Below are 18672 nucleotides of genomic sequence, written 5' to 3' on the forward strand. Positions count from 1 at the left end.
ACTCCTTTCATGTATCCCTCCTTAAACCAGTTGTTCTTAATTCCTTCACTGACGATCCAGGTACCACTCCAGCTCCAATCTCCGCTGAGGACGTCTTTGAGGTAGAAAACATTTTGGCTACCAAGAGGGTAAGAGGAAAGACTTTCTTTCTTGTGGATTGGAAGGAGTTTGGACCCGGAGGAGAGGTCTTGGGAACCTAGGGAGAAGATTCATGCCCCTCATCTTCTTAAAAAATGTCTCACGGGCCTAAAGAAGAGGGGGCATAAAGGGGGGGGGGGATACTGTTACCCTCACTGCCGCGGTCCCGGTCCAGCGTCTTCCTGCTCCCCTGCTGCTGCTGTGGCGCCCACCATGCGCAGCTTTCCGGGCACTGTGCTTAGGGCGCGCGCGCTCCCTCCCTCTTAAAGGGGCCGCCCACGCCGTCCTACAGAGTCCTCGGCCAATGGCCGGAGGAATTTTCCTATATAAGGCACCTCCTCCAAAATGGAGGTGCCTGTGCAAGGTTGTTGCTTTGTGTGCTAACACTTTCCTCAGCCCTCAGGTTCCTGCCCGCCAGTCTGTCTTTCAGTCCTGCCCGCCAGTCTGTCTAACAGTCTTGTCCATCAGTCTGCCAGTTATCTGCTGTGCCCACCAGCCTGCCTACCTGGAGCACCTGTGAGTAACTTGCCGTGCCCGCCAGCCTGCTTACCTGGAGCACCTGCCAGTAACTTGCCGTGCCCGCCAGTCTGTCTACCTTGAGCACCTGCCGTGCCCACCAGCCTGCCTACCTGTCGCACCTGCCAGTTACCTGCCGTGCCCGCTAGCCTGCCTAGCTGGCGCACCTGCCAGTAACCTGCCGTGCCCGCTAGCCGGCCAAACCGGAGCTCCAGTCTAGCTATCTGCCGTACTCACCTGCTTGCCTACCCGGAGCACCTATCTGGCTATCTGCCGTACCTGCCTTCTTATCTACCCGGACCACCCGTCAGCCTTCCTGCCGTGCTCATTCGCTGTACTGGTCTGCTCCTGTCATCTGACCCGTGGGAGTCACCTGCTCTCACACAAGGTCGGTCCCAGAGTGGCACCTGGTTCACCTGCCTGGTCTCTCTGTGGTTCACGGAGTCGACTAAGCCGCCATGTGACCTGGGTCGGTTCGAGTAGGCACTTAGTTATGCCCCTCTGGTCCTTCCTTGCACCGAAGCACAGAGGTTCCACCACCCGGACCCGTAACATGCATTCCATTCATTCTCAATGTGCTATTTTTTTTCTGGAAGCCCCATAGGGAATTAATGGAGAGGTGTGCAACCTGCCACACCATCTTGTAACAGGGATTAAAGTTCCCTATCGGGATTAAAGGTCCCTGATCTGCTAATCGCTGTGGATCCCAGCTGTGGGACACCCATCTAACAGCAAGTTATCACTTATCTTCTGGTTTTAACTGGATAAGAAATAATTAAGCTACCCCCAAAAACATGTGAACATAAGCCAATTTTTCTGATAGTATAGACACCTCAAAGGGATTAGCTATCTAGGACTTAGGATATGGCAGATATTGGCACCACCTCAGAGAACCCCAACTTTCTTGAGAACAAGACCCTGGAGGATGCTGTCAAGACCGGAGAGATTACCGCGCATGCGTAACTGTATTCATTTATCTCTATGGGAGCAATGAAAAGTATAGAGTGATCTGAGCATGCTGTAAATGTTCCAGATGGGACAAATGGGTGATAAGACAACTGGGCCGATTCATCACACACCGAACTGTTTGAAATCTAACATTTTTGTGCCACTCATAATTGTGCAAAAATGTTGTGACTTTAGGTATTTTATGCCAGTACCAACCACCTCCGAGAACTTTTTGAAAAGTTAGTGGAACTTAGCCAGGAGGGGACATGGCTGAGCAACACCGGCAAATCCGTCATAATTTAAGTGGTGTAAATGACAATATAATTTCCATTTCCATTTGCTCACCTCTTAATGAATTTGACGCATCTTACTGCAGTGCAATGGTCATCAAGACTTGCTTCCAACATGCCAAGCTTAAGAAATCAGAACCAAAATGTCTAATATGTCGAATATGGAACTTTAGCAATGAGTGAATCTCCTGAAACCCAAACTAGGGAGATTCATTTGAATTTGGCCCGGAAATTGGGTTTGCAACACATTTACTCAATGACAATCAAAAATGGCCCTAAGACAAGTCTGATTATGTTCCAAGTTCTCTCTAGACCTCAAGGTGCTAGGACAAAATGCTTGTCATAGATGTCAATCACATGAGTGCAGGCTAGTCAAAGGTCTATGAGTCAGGGCATGGAGAACCGATGAGAAGGCAGGGAGCTGAAGATGAAGAGTGAAGGGGAAAGGTGAGAATGGTATTTTTTGCCAAACAAATTAAACAGAAAGAAAAAACGAATCTGTCAAATCCAAATTTGTATGAAATTTGTAGAGAATTTGATTATTTTTGAATGAATTCGTTCATCTGTGCAGAGCGTGTTTTCTTAGGCACAATGCAGGGTCCTAGGAGAAGATGCTTCAGAATTGTTGTATTATTAGGTATACAATTAGTTATTAAAACAGACATGTCAAGAGTGGTAGCGGGATCTCTTTAAGCCAGGTAGAATCATGCAGCACTAAGTGGAGGGTTTTTCATCTCATTATTTGGAGGCAGCGCCGTGCGCTTTTGTCTGCTCTGTAGGAGCCTTCAGAAAGATACTCCTGATGTTCATTATAAAACTGAAGAGTCTCATTTGCATATCCTATTGTTTCGTTTTGTAAAATAAGAGCTCGTTTGTTAAGTTTTGGTTCACATAGCGTTTTTTTTTATCATTTTTTAACCTCTAGACGCCATGTGGCATACATGAATGTTTGTGTGGTAGGTAATCCAAAGCCTTAATTAGCTACAGCTCATACTGTAACCTTAAAAATAGTGCAGCAGGTTCAAAGGAGGACAATTAAAGTAATAAATGGAATGAATGGATTGTAGTATCGAGAAAGATTATTAAAATTGTAAGTATTTTGGTCTAGATAATACAGCTTTGAAACTAATCAAGCCAGACTTGTCACTGGAAGCAAGGATCGCCAAGCTACGACTTGCCTATTTTGGACACATCGTACGAAGAGAGCAATCACTGGAAAAGGATATCATGGTCGGAAGAATAGAAGGAACAAGGCGAAGATAATGACCAGCAGCCAAATGGCTTGATACTATCAAGATATTGGCGGAGAAGACCCTGGTGGACCTATTAGGGCTGCACAAGATCAATCTTCCTATAGATCGTTCATCCATCAAGTCACCATGGCTCAAGATCGAGCCGAGGGTCGTTAAAAAAAAAAAAGTAGCAGTAAGACTATGAAATTCTCAGAACAAGATGTAATGGAGAATTCGTTAAAAATGTTGATGAGGGACCTGGATGTGGCTGCTGGAAGCGTACTACCATTACAAGTTATGGTTTCTTGATTGCTTGAGTTGGATATCCAGGAAAATATATTGATCATATTTGGAGTCAAGAAAGAATTGGATTTTGCTTTGAGATGGTTTCATTTTTCAGAAAAATAGTCCAAACTTCTCGACTCACATTTAATATAACTGATGTAGAATTATACTTAGATCACTATAATGAATTGTGCCAAATTTACTAAAAGGTGCGTGACTCCTATTAAATTTGGCACATTTTGGACTAGCCTAAGTCAGATACTGAAAACTATGGGGATAATGTATTAATTGGGTTTTAGACTTTTACAAAAATGGTTCCCAAATTAATGGTACTTAAATAAAATATCAAAATTAGAGCACTTGTTTTTTTGCCATGAGAAACGCATTGGTCCGTCACCGAAACGCGTTGGCGTGAATAAGAAACCTTGCTTATACTCTCCGGATCTCATCCTTTCCATGAGCGCAGCCCGTACATCGTGATAATCTCTGCTTTGCCAAACTGTTATCCGGATGATACTCTCCTCCAGCCACTGGGCTGCAGTTATAGCACATCAGGCTTCTACAGGTGTTGTTTCCTTACACCACCCTTACAGGTGAGTGCTACCATCATGCTCACCTCATCTCATTTTTTATGGTAGTGCCCTATCTGTGCACATTTGTGCCATCCAGATATTCCCAAAATTAGATAATACTCATCCTCCCTATTTTCTGATGCTGTTTTTGTTTTTATTTCAGCTGCGGTGGTGTCATCACAACGACAGCACACATTACCACTGCAGACAATCAGTCAACGCAGCAGCTCTTGCAATATCAACAGTACAAACCACTGAGCTCCCTTAATTTGTACTATAGTTTATGATAATTTCAGGAGGAAATTTGATGGTCAATGGGAGATTGCTTCCTTCCCAATAAGCTCCACAACACTTTCCAAAAATTTGATGAAAAGGGCGTGAAGTAGCCAAAAATCACAAATTATTTTCAAGCCAGGTTTCTTTATTATAGCTGATAATCAATGCATACATTTGCACCATTTTTGGACATTGATATTTCTGGTTTTATTCTGAAAAGTCTTGCCCACTTTTCTGTGAATTTTTTAAAACTGACATCTGGAGAAAGTAATGGGAAAGGTCTCTGAGCTATGAGTAAGGGTTTTTCTACCTGAAACGCGTCAACATTACAGGTTTTCTTTTTTAATATGTGCGCATTGTCACAATTTTTTTTTTATACCATATGATTAAAGGTTAAGTTTTAACTACTTTCCTTTGGTGGTGGAGAACATCCCTTTTTGGACCAATGAATAAGAAAGATCAGCCATTTTTTTTCAACAGTGATATGTGCCATCATTTTCAACTTTTTGGCCTCATTTTAAGCCGTAAACTCACAATACAAACTGCATACATCAATAAATACATCTCTTAAGGCCCCGTCACACATAACGAGATCGCTAGCGAGATCGCTGATGAGTCACGGTTTGGTGACGCAATAGCGATCTCGCTAGCGATCTCGTTATGTCTGACAGGTAGCAACGATCAGGCCCCTGCTGTGAGATCGCTGATCGTTACAAAGCTTCCTGGACCATTCCTGGGTCGTTGCGCTCCCGCTGGGCAGTGTGCATCGCTGTATTTGACACCTTGTCAACGACCTCGCTAGCGATTCAGAACTGAGACACATTGAGGTGCATAAATTGGACTTTTCTGCGTTCATCGTCCCTGATTGGTGGTCGCTACTGCGTCCTTGTTTTTTTCAGATCCCACCAGCGTTCTCCGGCTGTGACTCCACTTTGAACAAATCAGACATCTTTAGCGAAGTAGGTATTGTTTGGGGTCTCAAATGAGTTTCCATTTTTAATTCATTTATAGGACATCTACCAATTATCTGCTATCATTGCTCTTCAGGGAGGGAGGGAGGGCTTGGCTTCTATCTGTATATATATGCTTTTGCATGGGCAGATATTTTAGGGGTCTCGTGCACACACACCCACACAGCATGTTTTCTGACACGCTGTCGTGGCCAACCGCTTCAGAGTTTTTCATACGCCAATTAACATGAAGCTTAAATCAATAGACTGTTCTTTTGGCCTGTTGCACGCTTCAAAACTTTCTTCGTCGACGTGATGCAATTACGTACTGTCCGCCTGGCTTTGTGGACTCTGTGGACCGAGCCAATGGGGAAGTGGAGCTCGGTGAATAGCGTGCAAACGATCCTGCAATTGCAGGCCTTCAACCAGTGGGACATGGCAGAAACACCCATGATGCGAAGACCTGCCGCGACAACTGCTGCCAGTATTTTAACGGTCCTGGTGCCCCGTCACACATAACGAGATCGCTAACGAGATCGCTATTGAAGCCAAGCCCTCCCTCCCTGAAGAGCAATGATAGCAGATAATTGGTAGATGTCCTATAAATGAATTAAAAATGGAAACTCATTTGAGACCCCAAACAATACCTACTTCGCTAAAGATGTCTGATTTGTTCAAAGTGGAGTCACAGCCGGAGAACGCTGGTGGGATCTGAAAAAAACAAGGACGCAGTAGCGACCACCAATCAGGGACGATGAACGCAGAAAAGCCCAATTTATGCACCTCAATGTGTCTCAGTTCTGAATCGCTAGCGAGGTCGTTGACAAGGTGTCAAATACAGCGATGCACACTGCCCAGCGGGAGCGCAACGACCCAGGAATGGTCCAGGAAGCTTTGTAACGATCAGCGATCTCACAGCAGGGGCCTGATCGTTGCTACCTGTCAGACATAACGAGATCGCTAGCGAGATCGCTATTGCGTCACCAAACCGTGACTCATCAGCGATCTCGCTAGCGATCTCGTTATGTGTGACGGGGCCTTTAGACCTGATGAGGCCGGTGTACTCACTTTGAAAATCCCTCCATATTCCTTTTTTGAAAGTTTCCTCGCTTGATAATAAAAGGAGGATTTTATTCTTAGGATGATACATTTTTATTTCAGGATTACACAGCCATGCCGACCTGGATTTTCATGGTAAGCACAGTAGTCTCATCAGATCTAAAATTTCTAGTTACTGATGGAAAAATCAGTTTAAAAAAGTGGGTTAATAATAAAGTTACATTTTTTTAGTTTTACAAACAATGAAACTGTATTAAAACAAGCAAAAAACACTTATAGTCACACTTATTAAATTATGCTTTAAAATCTTTTAAATAAATTTCCTTGTGATTAAGAGGACTTAATTTTTCAAATGCAACCAATTTATCACCATAGACCTGATGTGTAACAGTATTTGCCCATTTTATAGGTTCTAGCGTCTTGGCTTGAAGTTGAATGTTAGCCTTATAAATGCCTACTGTATGTTAGAGCATATTAACTCATCCGGTGACACAAGACATTCACTGTTCCTTGTCTGCCGAGTGATCTTGAAATGAAAGTATTAAAAATTAAACTCCCTAGAACAAAACCATTTCGTAGAGAGTATTAAACTCTTCAGTGGATGCTCAGCTCTCGGATGGTGCATCAGACCCACGAGCGTCCCATATTCCTGGTGATTTCATAACCCAAGGTCATAAGATGAAGTGACTAGGAATTTTTTTTTTTTTTGGGCTATTTTATTGCCTTTTTTTCATATGGCCTTCAAAATATATCTTTCAATTAATTCTCAGTCAGAACAATAGACACTAAAAGGACGTAGAGCAATGATAATTACTTTAAATTTACTGGCTAATTACAAACTAATGAAACAACAGCTGGTCTTCATACTAAAGTTGTGGGCTGCACCAACTTACCAAAATGTGTTCTACAAAGTTTTTAATATATCATCTCAAGAAGCAATAAGTCGAGAAGAAAAGGTAAGAACTTTTGAGACTCTTCATGACATCATATCTAACAATTTTTTCAAAAGTTGTCATTTTAAGTTGGAAAATTGAAACCAAAAAGAGCGAAAACTATAGAGCAAATTTTGACCTACTAGGTGTAATTGTAATCATGGGATTCATATATATACTGATATATACACACTATATATACATATATAAGTGCTTCTCACTAAATTAGAATATCATCAAAAAGTTAATTTATTTCAGTTCTTCAATGCAAAAAGTGAAACTCCTATATTATATAGAGTCATTACACACAGAGTGATCTATTTCAAGTGTTTATTTCTGTTAATGTTGATGATTATGGCTTACAGCCAATGAAAACACAAAAGTCATTATCTCAGTGAATTAGAATAATTAACAAAAAACACCTGCAAAGGCTTCCTAAGCATTTAAAAAGGTCCCTTAGTCTGTTTCAGTAGGCTCCACAATCATGGGGAAGACTGCTGACTTGACAGATGTCCAGAAGGCAGTCATTGACACACTTCACAAGCAGGGTAAGCCACAAAAGGTCATTGCTAAAGAAGCTGGCTGTTCACAGAGGGCTGTATCCAAGCATATTAATGGAAAGTTGAGTGGAAGGAAAAAGCGTGGTAGAAAAAGGTGCACAAACAACCGGGATAACCGCAGCCTTTAAAGGATTGTTAAGAAAAGGCCATTCAAAAATTTGGGGGAGATTCACAAGGAGTGGACTGCTGCTGGAGTCATTGCTTCAAGAGCCACCACACACAGACGTATCCAGGACATGGGCTGCAAGTGTTGCATTCCTTGTGTCAAGCCACTCATGACCAATAGACAACGCCAGAAGCGTCTTACCTGGGCCAAGGAGAAAAAGACCTGGACTGTTCTCAGTGGTCCAAGGTGTTGTTTTCAGATGAAGGTAAATTTTGCATTTCATTTGGAAATCAAGTTGTCGCGCAAGGTGTAGGAAAGACTCAACACAAAGGGAACATCAACATTAACAGAAATAAAGACTTGGAATAGATCACTCTGTATGTAATGACTCTATATAATATAGGAGTTTCACTTTTTGTATTGAAGAACTGAAATAAATTAACTTTTTGATGATATTCTAATTTAGTGAGAAACACCTGTTTCTACAGTTGAAACCAGAAGTTTACATACACTATATAAAAAGACACATCTGCATGTTTTTCTCAATATCTGACATGAAATCAGAATAAACCTTTCCCGTTTTAGGTCAGTTAGGATTACCATAATTTTTAATACTTGCCAAATGCCAGAATAATGAGAGAGTGAATGCTTTAAGGCATTTTTATTACTTACTGCAAAGTCAAAAGTTTCCATACATTTCATTAGTATTTGGTACCATTGCCCTTAAACTGAATGACTTGGGTCAAATGTTTGGGATATCCTTCCACAAGCTTCTTTGATGGAAGGATGGTTTCAACTGTACATAAATCCTACTTTGATTACTCAAGGCAGCCATGTTGTTTGTTTGTATGGGCATGTTGAGTTTCCATGGTCACTGTCGCTTCAACAAACTTTACATAAATCAATAGTACAAGCGAATATAAGAAACTTTGTAATATATGGCAACAGACAAAAATTTTCTTCTCCTACTTCTGCCTCCTGAACTTATCAGTCACTATAAAATACAGCTAAAATTAAATAATTATTGGTTAAAGAAAAACTTGCTGCCAGCTAACTTAGGAAACTGGTCACAGCTGCCCATTGAAGTCAATGGAGACATGAGAAGGAGGCAAAATCAAAGCGAAAAGCAGAGTGAAAGATAGAGGCACAGACCCATATTGCAGAGCTTTTGCTTTCTAGTAAGTGTTTATTTTACTCCAGAGCTGGATTCACATTTACACTCCTCAATACTTCTGTAGAATATCCTTCATGTTGCTGCCTCTGAACATGTGATATATACAAAAAAGTGAGAATAAATTTCTCATGTTTCTGTGTGTTTTGTGTATGGAAGACATCCTAGCAGCTAGTTTTTACCTGCAAGCTTGGACACAATTGTAAATTATAGAGATCGTATACAGTGAAAATTTTTGTCTTCAGCTTTACAGATGTCAATTTTTGTCGCTTATGTCTGTGTTTTGCAAGTTTAATTAAAGATAACCTTGACCAAGTTCTGTAACAGAAAAAATTGCCCCTAATGATCCTATTTATAGGAACACACTGACTTTATAAGGTAAGCTGTCATAAATAAGTAATGGCCAGCGCACAAAAATGCTGAAAAGCAAAATATGTCATCCACCGCCAATGACAACCTATAACCAACAGACAAGGTTACCGTACGCTGCTTCCCGCTGGCCCATGTGGTCGGTGTCTTTTTCCAAAGAAGGTAAAATATTTATTCAGTGCTAATTAGGCATAATTACTACTTACAAATGTGGAGGACCCTGTCCTTGGCAAAGAGAGTTCAGGAAATCATTTCTGCATATCCACGAGATCTAATTAACATGCCGGCTAATGACCTGAGGTCTCATCTCTCACAAATAAGCTTGGAGGATCATTTTGCTTGAAATTAATGCTGTGATTATATACGATTATTTTAATAGTCTTCTCCTCCCTTTGGAAGTTCTGGTTCCTTCTAATTGTTTGGCTGCTTATGGAATTGGAATTCTTGAAGATACAAAGATAAATCTCGAAATGTATCTGGAAATTCATGGGCCACGAATGCAAAATCTGTAACAAACTCTATGCCTACAATGAGCCATTTATTGATCTGGGGTCTTTTTAAATGGAAGAAGGGTCTTTAGGCTACCTTTATCAACAGAGCCCAGGGCCTAGTCCTACTTGGGCATACAGTGGGTACGGAAAGTATTCAGACCCCTTTAAATTTTTCACTCTTTGTTTCATTGCAGCCATTTGGTAAATTCTAAAAAGTTCACTTTTTTCTCATTAATGTACACTCTGCACCCCATCTTGACTGAAAAAAAAACCGAAATGTAGACATTTTTGCAAATTTATTAAGTATTCAGACCCTTTGCTCAGTATTGAGTAGAAACACCCTTTTGAGCTAATACAGCCATGAGTCTTCTTGGGAATGATGCAACAAGTTTTTCACAGCTGGATTTGGGGATCCTCTGCCATTCTTCCTTGCAGATCCTCTCCAGTTCCGTCAGGTTGGATGGTGAACGTTGGTGGACAGCCATTTTCAGGTTTTTCCAGAGATGCTCAATTGGGTTTAGGTCAGGGCTCTGGCTGGGCCAGTCAAGAATGGGCACAGAGTTGTTCTGAAGCCACTCCTTTGTTATTTTAACTGTGTGCTTAGGGTCATTGTCTTGTTGGAAGGTAAACCTTCGGCCAAGTCTGAGGTCCAGAGCACTCTGGAAGAGGTTTTCATCCAGGATATCTCTGTAGTTGGCCGCATTCATGTTTCCTTCAATTGCAACCAGTCATCCTGTCCCTGCAGCTGAAAAACACCCCCATAGCATGATGCTGCCACCACCATGTTTCACTGTTGGGATTGTATTGGACAGGTGATGAGCAGCGCCTGTTTTTTTCCACACATACCGCTTAGAATTATCATCAAAAAGTTCTATCTTTGTCTCATCAGACCAGAGAATCTTATTTCTCATAGTCTGGGAGTCCTTCATGTGTTTTTGAGCAAACTCTATGCAGGCTTTCATATGTCTTGCACTGAGGAGAGGCTTCCATCGGGCCACTCTGCCATAAACGCCCGACTGGCGGAGGGCTGCAGTGATAGTTGACTTTGTGGAACTTTCTCCCATCTCCCTACTGCATCTCTGGAGCTCAGCCACAGTGATCTTGGGGTTCTTCTTTTCCTCTCTCACCAAGGTTCTTCTATGATTGCTCAGTATGGCTGGACGGCCAGGTCTAGGAAGAATTCTGGTGGCCCCAAACTTCTTCCATTTAAGGATTATGGAGGCCACTGTGCTCTTATGAACTTTGAGTACTGCCAAAATTCTTTTCTAACCTTGGCCAGATCTGTGCCTTGCCACAGTTCTGTCTCTGAGCTCCTTGGGCAGTTCCTTTGAGCTCATGATTCTCATTTGGTCTGACATGCACTGTAAGCAGTACGGTCTTATATAGACAGGTGTGTGCCTTTCCAAATCAAGTCCTATCAATTTAATTAAACACAGCTGGACTCCAATGAAGAGGTAGAACCATTTCAAGGAGGATCACAAGGAAATGGACAGCATGTGACTTAAATATGAGTGTCTGAGCAAAGGGTCTGAATACTTATGACCATGTGATATTTTAGTTTTTCTTTTTTAATAAATTTGTAAAAATTTCTACATTTCTGTTTTTTTTCAGTCAAGATGGGGCACAGAGTGTACATTAATGAGAAAAAAATGAACTTTTTAGAATTTACCAAATGGCAGCAATGAAACAAAGTGAAAAATTTAAAGGGGTCTGAATACTTTCCGTACCCACTGTAAACTGTAGGTACACTCCTGCTGGGAAGTAAAACCAGATGGCCAGAAAGCAAAGTGGTAAGGAGAAATCCAACACATCCATCTGATGATTAAAGTTGAAGAAACCTTCATTGAAAAGCCATTAAAAGGAACGAAATCCGAATAATGTATTAAAAATCTGGTGCAACAACTGGCCTTAGTCAATCCTATGAAGAAAATTGAAGCAACCTTTATTGAAAATCCATTAAAAACAAGAAAATCTAGATAACACATTAAAAATCTGATGCGTTTCTGAGGCAACAACAGCCATTGGTCAAGCCTTTGATTGACTAAAATGAGTCAGATTTTTAATATGTTATATGGATTTCCTTGTTTTTAATGAAGTTTTAATAAAGGTTTTTTTCAACTTTAATCATCGGATTGATGAGCCCGATTTCTCCTTTCCTCTTAGCTTACTGACTGTGGTTCACCAGCAGAATTGGCACCCATCTACTGGAAATCCTCATTGTTTCAATTCACACAAAGGGCCAAAATGAAAAACTTGGACAAAGTCGTGGGCCAACCTGTGTACAGAATAATAGGCCCAACATGATCCTCCATACAGATTAATAGGTCCCATATTGTCCTCCATATAGAATAATGGGCCCCACATAAGGGTGGCAGTTATGGCGTCATGGGCCAAATATAAACACTCTGCGGGCCAGATTTGGCCCACAAGCCAGAGTTTGACATGTATGCACTACAGCCTTCACTCTCCATTATTTCTTAGACTGGATGGCTGGCAGTGAACAATGGGGCAGCTGAAGAGGTGAGTGCTGAGGAAAGTATTCAATGTTTTTGTTTTTTACATCTTATATTTATCATGCTCTGGAGTCTAGAGAGATCCCAGAGCACTATGAAGAACATTCATTTGACGGCAAACATATTCTCCGTAAATCAAATTTTTGATAAAAATTCGGCAAAGCCAGCAAACTAGAACCCCAAATGATCCACTCATCACTATGTGGCACCCTTATTTTTTCCCTCAACCCTCTCCAACAAGCCAACAGCTACTACATGGAGACAACCAAGGGGCCCCTAAAGTGAACATTGTATCCCTGTGAAAACTAGGGAGCTTCTGGATTCTGCAAAATGGAGCAGTTAGCGCCAAGTGTGTTACTTGAAGCCCACTTTGTGTTGATGGATTCCTTACATTATGCCATAGTATTACCTGCAACGTCTTCCTTTTTTAGATTATTACCAGACAAAAATCATTTTTAAAAAGTCTTAATAAAATCCGACAAAATTTAAATTTGAGGATCCTTTCTCTGAAAACTTAATCCGAGGTGTTTATAAAGTTAATAAATTAAGAATTAACAAGAAAATCCCTTTATTACCCTCATCAATATGAGTTCCTGTTATTGACACACGGAGCAGATTAATAGGAAGGGAATTGAAGCCCCAGAAAGGATAAATAACTCCAAGAATCATTTCACTAATAAAGAATTCAGGGCTCGGGAGAATTCCTGGGACACAAACACTTAGCAATTAAATGAGTGGAGGAATCACTGTGATGGGGCTGACAATTATTTTCCTGCAGCCGTATCGCTACGGTCTGAGAGAATAAGCTTATTTTATCCATTAAAACTATAAGCCATTCCCTCCATTGTCACAAAAGAGAAGTCCTGTCCACATCTCCGTGATCTCTGTCCGTAAGTACAAATGAAAAATTAGGCCGCCGAAAATAAAGGATTGCAAGTGAAGGATGATTTACCTCCATCCATCCAAAGACATCAGGAAGATTAATTGACATGATGTGTGGCGGTGAAGAGGAGATGCTGAGACGGAGTATGTCAGCATTCTGTGTAATGGAAATGAATTCTATGCTGAACACAGCCCTACATACAGAATAAGTGATAGGATCCTGCCCAAAATATGTCTAAAGTGCGAAAATAAAATACAAAATGGAGCATTTTATATGAAATGTTTTTTTAGATGCTAGATGTGGTCTACTAGCTCTAGATATCCTAGACTAGATCTACTAAGGACATTCCCATAGGATATACCATAAATCTCTGATAGATGTAGGTCCTCTCTGCAAGCACACTGTTCTATTTTCCAAAGGGGTAACATTTCTCCTGACATGCCAGTGTAAGGAGACTTATAGGCCATGCATTGCTCCTCTGGGAAATTAAATAAGCAAGCAGCCTCTTGAGATATGAAGAGGACTACAACTGGTGCCACCTATATGAAATAGCAATCCTAAAAGTCAATATCGGCCCTTTAAGGAGAATCTCAATTTGTAGACTTGTGTTTCTGGGTATTACCCCTCCTCCCTGTAAGGCATGTCCCTCTTCATAAGAAGAAACATTACCCCTTACACCCCCAGACAGAGGTCAAATCAAATCTCATGCTTTGCACTGAGGAGGGGCAACACCCCGAAACACATGTTTGTAAATTAAGATTCTGGTTTGGCTTTTATCCTAACTCATGTGACAAGGCTCCTTAAATAGTCAATATTAACTTTTAATATTGCTACTTCCAATATGTGGTTCTAGAGTTCAAGTCCTCTTACTCTCTGAAGTGGCAATTTGAATATTTAATTTCCCGGAGGAGCATTGCATGGCCTATAAGTCTCCTTACTTTAACATGTCAGGAATGTCACCAATACTCACATGTTCAATTTCCCACTGCTCCAGTGGTCCTTGATGGTTTTTGCTTACTTTTCTGGCCTTGACCATGATGATAGAATGCTTGACACAAGACCACTGAGGCCAGCGATTGGCTTTGGTGGTCATGTGAATGTATGTGACATCTTCACTTGAGAAAAATAAGAAACGTTCATCAATATGTTTCCCATTGGTTACCAAATGTTTAAGATCCCAAACTCTCAATTTATGAGTAGTGTTGAGCCACCCCCGTAGTGTTCGAGTTCGGTTCGGTTCGTCGAACACCCTTGTGTTCGCCGAACTGTTCGTCGAACTGCTCGTCGAACACCTTCGAACACCGTTAAAACCAATGGCAGGCAAACAAAAACACATAGAAACACATAGAAAACACCTTCAAAGGTGTCCAAAAGCTGACAAACGGCTCAGAAGACATAACTAACACATGGAAAAGTGAAAAGTACATATAGACATGCGAAAAGAAAAGAGGTGGAGGAGTAAAAGGAGGGGAAGACACAGATATAGGCATGTCATGCCCTTCTAAAATCCAAAAAGTGAGAAGCCGACACGGCCTGTCCGTTCCTGCCCGTGCCACCTCCGTTTGTGCCAGAGCCGCGGTGGACCCTGATGGCAAGCCCCCCTCTCCCAATACTGGTGCCTGTCCGCTGGTGGGTCGAGCGAGCCCCCCTGTGGTGGAGGCAGCTCTAAGCTTTTTAATTTAAATTGTCTCTCTAATTTGAATGAATACACTTTAAATCCTTTTACAAGGATCTATTGAAGGGCAAGTCTCATGCCAGCAGCCGCGTAATTCCAGCTCCAGTAGCGTCCACTAAAGCTGCTGCAGTTAAAAAGCTTTTATAAGGATCGAGCTCGGCTGTCCACCGCAAGGCGTCCTACCGCCAGTCCCAGCCCCTATGCCTTGGGGTGCCTCCTGATGCTCTTCACTGAGTATCCCGTGGTCCCAAAGCATTTCCTTTGGAAAAATTAAGTGTCCAAACTACAGGTAGTGTAGCTTGCTTAACAGCCGGGATAATCCGCTGACTAGCAGACACTGCTACTAGGCACAAAGTATTTCCTGGGATAGATGCAGTTAAAAATTTGTAATTAGATACTCTCATTGGATGTTGAGAAAGCATTCCATGGAGTCTCATGGCACGCCATATATTATTCTCTTAAAAAGCTTGGGGTAGGGGTCTAGGGGACCCTTTTATAGCCAAAATCATGGCCCTGTATCGCAATGCGTCACCTAGGCTGAAGATAAATGGAACTGTAGCACCCCGAGGGCTCGGTTGCTGCAGAGGTATTGCACCTCACCCAGAGGTGTGATATCTCACTCTCAGGTAAGGATGGAGTGTGGATCAGGACCCCGACACCTGCATGCATTACACCACATTGCCATGGGGCAGGGCAACCAATATGCCCCTGAGATGGGCACGACAGTCCCTGTCCCTGGCTGGAGTGGGGGGAGGGAACACTGAGGAAGGGGAACCCTGTAGTGCAGGAGCAGGGAGGAAGCAGTTCCTGGGTGCATTGAGAAGGGAGTATAAAAGGTGGGCACCATCTTAGTTCAGTGCAGAGAAGTCTGAGCAGAAGTGACAGGGAGCAGGGGCTCTGCATGAGCTCTGCTCCAGAGGCAGGCCTAGTAACAGAGGCCCAGGCCTGGAAGAGGGAGAAGGAAGGAAGAGGAGCGGAGAAGGCTCCAGGAATGAGGAACGAAGGGATCCCAGGGGTGTGGATGGGCGAGTCGCCACGGCACGCCCGAATCCACCTGCGTGGAGGGGTCAGGCCAAAGGGGGAGACCGGTCCCCGAAACTAGTGGAGGCGGGAAACGACCCTCAGGTAGAAACCGGAGGCTGTGACATTTTATGTGGCGCAGCCCCTCGCTACACCCGCTAGGAGGGCAGCACATAGGGTCAGGGAAACTGGCACCAAGTTTACCAAGAGGAGGCCCGAGGCAGCCGGACAGAAGGGTTGGTAAGAAAGGCCAGACAAAGGACACACAAAGGGGGTCCTGTGAAGCGCTCCAAAGTTATCTGGGAGTTGTCTGAGCCCCTCACCTGGTGAGCACAGTACGACGTGGGCAGCCGTTACCTGCAGAAGTGGTCTGGATAATAAGCACTGTGAGTAAAGGCCCTGGACTGCATCACTGACTCCGTGTCGTTACTGCTGCTGCACTGCACCATCACCCCTATCTTCCGCATACACTGCCCTGAGGCTATACTCCTTCCGTGGGGAGTTATGCTACGCTCTGCTGCACCCACAACACCAGCCTCAGCGGTCTGCCCTGCAGTGGCGGTTCACTCTGACCGCAATCCACGGGTGGCATAGTCGGACATTTAAACATCAAAACCACATAAATAGTTCCGCCACTGGTTTGACCGCCCTGAGCCACGGAACCGTGTCGCCGCCACGGAGACTACAACCACCAGCATCCACAAAAAGGGTCCGGCTCCGGATGTCCCAAGGCCCAGGGGGCGCGTCAGAACATTTTCATCACCTTTCATAATCACCAATGGGACAAGGCAGGGATGTTCTCTGTCCCCTCTCTTATACATCCTAGTGACGGAGCACCTGCTCTCATCAATTCGCCATAACCCCAATATTAGGTGGATTGAGGTGGGAGGCACCAAGTACAAGTGCTCTCTATTTGCTGATGATGTCCTAGTATATATCACTCAATCACATATATCCATCCCTGCTGTTATGGCTGAAATAGATCACTTTGTTACATGGTCAAATTTTAAAATCAATGCAGCGAAGTCGGAGGCCCTCGATGTCTCCCTCCCCAAATCCATACAGGATTCCATCCAGTCCAACTTTCCCTTTGCCTGGCCCTCACAGGGTATCAAATTCTTAGGAATTCCTATTCATAGAGACCTTTCCCATCTATGTTATCTTAATTTTGGGCCCTTTATTGAACAACTCCATACAGACCACGGTTGGCAAGTTAGAACTGTAAGATTCACTACGTGAACCACTGGTGTTTTGTGGAAAAGCACATGTACACTGTGTTCCAAATTATTATGCAAAAAAGTGTTTAGGAGTGAAAAGGGAAGAATTTGTTTGTTTGTCAGTTAAACTCATTGATGGTGATGTGTGTCAGGGCTCTTTATATCACTGTAAGCAATTGCAGACACCTGTGCTAATTAGTTTGGCAGGTGTGTCCAATGAACAGCAAGACTACTTAAGAAGGCTGTCCCACATTATTAAGCAGCCTACATTTTCTGCCAAAATGGGAAAGAAAAAGGATGTGTCGGCTGCTGAGAAGCAACAAATTGTGGAGTGTTTAGGTCAAGGCATGACTACAATCAACATTGTGCGATGATCAGGATGAAGTGTCTTGGCAATCAAGAAGTATGTAGCTGATTCACAGTACACACGTGTGCGTGCTAATAAGGGCAAATTGAGGACTCTTTCCTACAGTCAATTACGTCAGGTTAAAAGAGCAGCGGCAAAAAAGCCTTGTCATAGCAGCAGACAAGTTTTTGAAGCTGCTGGTGCCTCCAACGTCCCCCGAACAACAAGATGCAGGGTCCTTCAGAGGTTTGCAGCTGTGCGTACGCCATCCTGTCGACCTCCTCTATCCACTGCACACAAGCAGAAACGGCTCCAGTGGGCCAAACATTACATGAAGACTGATTTCAAAACTGTTTTGTTCACGGATGAGTGCCGTGCAACGCTCGATGGTCCAGATGGATGGAGTGGAGGATGGCTGGTTGATGGACACCCCACGCAAACACGGCTACAGCGCCAACAAGGAGGAGGTGGATTAATGTTTTGTGCTGGAATCATGGGGAGAGAGATTGTCAGCCCCTTTAGGATCCCTGAAGGGGTAAAGATGAACTCCATAATGTATGTGGAGTTTCTCAAACAGCACTTCCTGCCATGGTTCAAGAAGAAGAACCGTGTATTCCACAGCAAGATCATTTTCATGCATGATAATGCACCGTCTCATGCTGCACATAACACATCTGCATCCCTGGCTGATATGGGCATAAAAGGGGACAAACTTATGGTGTGAACCCCATGCTCCCCTGACCTCTACCCCATTCAGAACCTCTGGAGCATCATCAAAAGGAGTGTCTATGATGGCGGGAGGCAGTTCACATCTAAGCAACAGCTCTGGGAGGGTATTCTGTCCCCATGCAAAACAATTGAAGCAGAAACCATCCAAAACCTGACAAATTCAATGGAAGAGAGAGTTCAGAAGCTCCTTTCGAACAAGGGGTCCTATGTGCAAATGTAACATCACCTAGAATAAAGTTTTGAGTTGAAAACTGTTTGATTTCAGTTTCTAATAACCTGCTAATGCTTATAATTTCAAAAATGACCATTCTTTTGGTCTTTATTAAAATGAAAAGGTTGATCGAAGAGTGTGGGGGATCTAAGAGTGTGGCAACCCAGTAGTCAGGATTAGTGT

The sequence above is a fragment of the Phyllobates terribilis genome, unplaced genomic scaffold, assembly GCF_046119375.1.
Source record: "Phyllobates terribilis strain yellow unplaced genomic scaffold, ASM4611937v1 Scaffold_12__6_contigs__length_324123572, whole genome shotgun sequence".
Lineage (NCBI taxonomy): Eukaryota > Metazoa > Chordata > Amphibia > Anura > Dendrobatidae > Phyllobates > Phyllobates terribilis.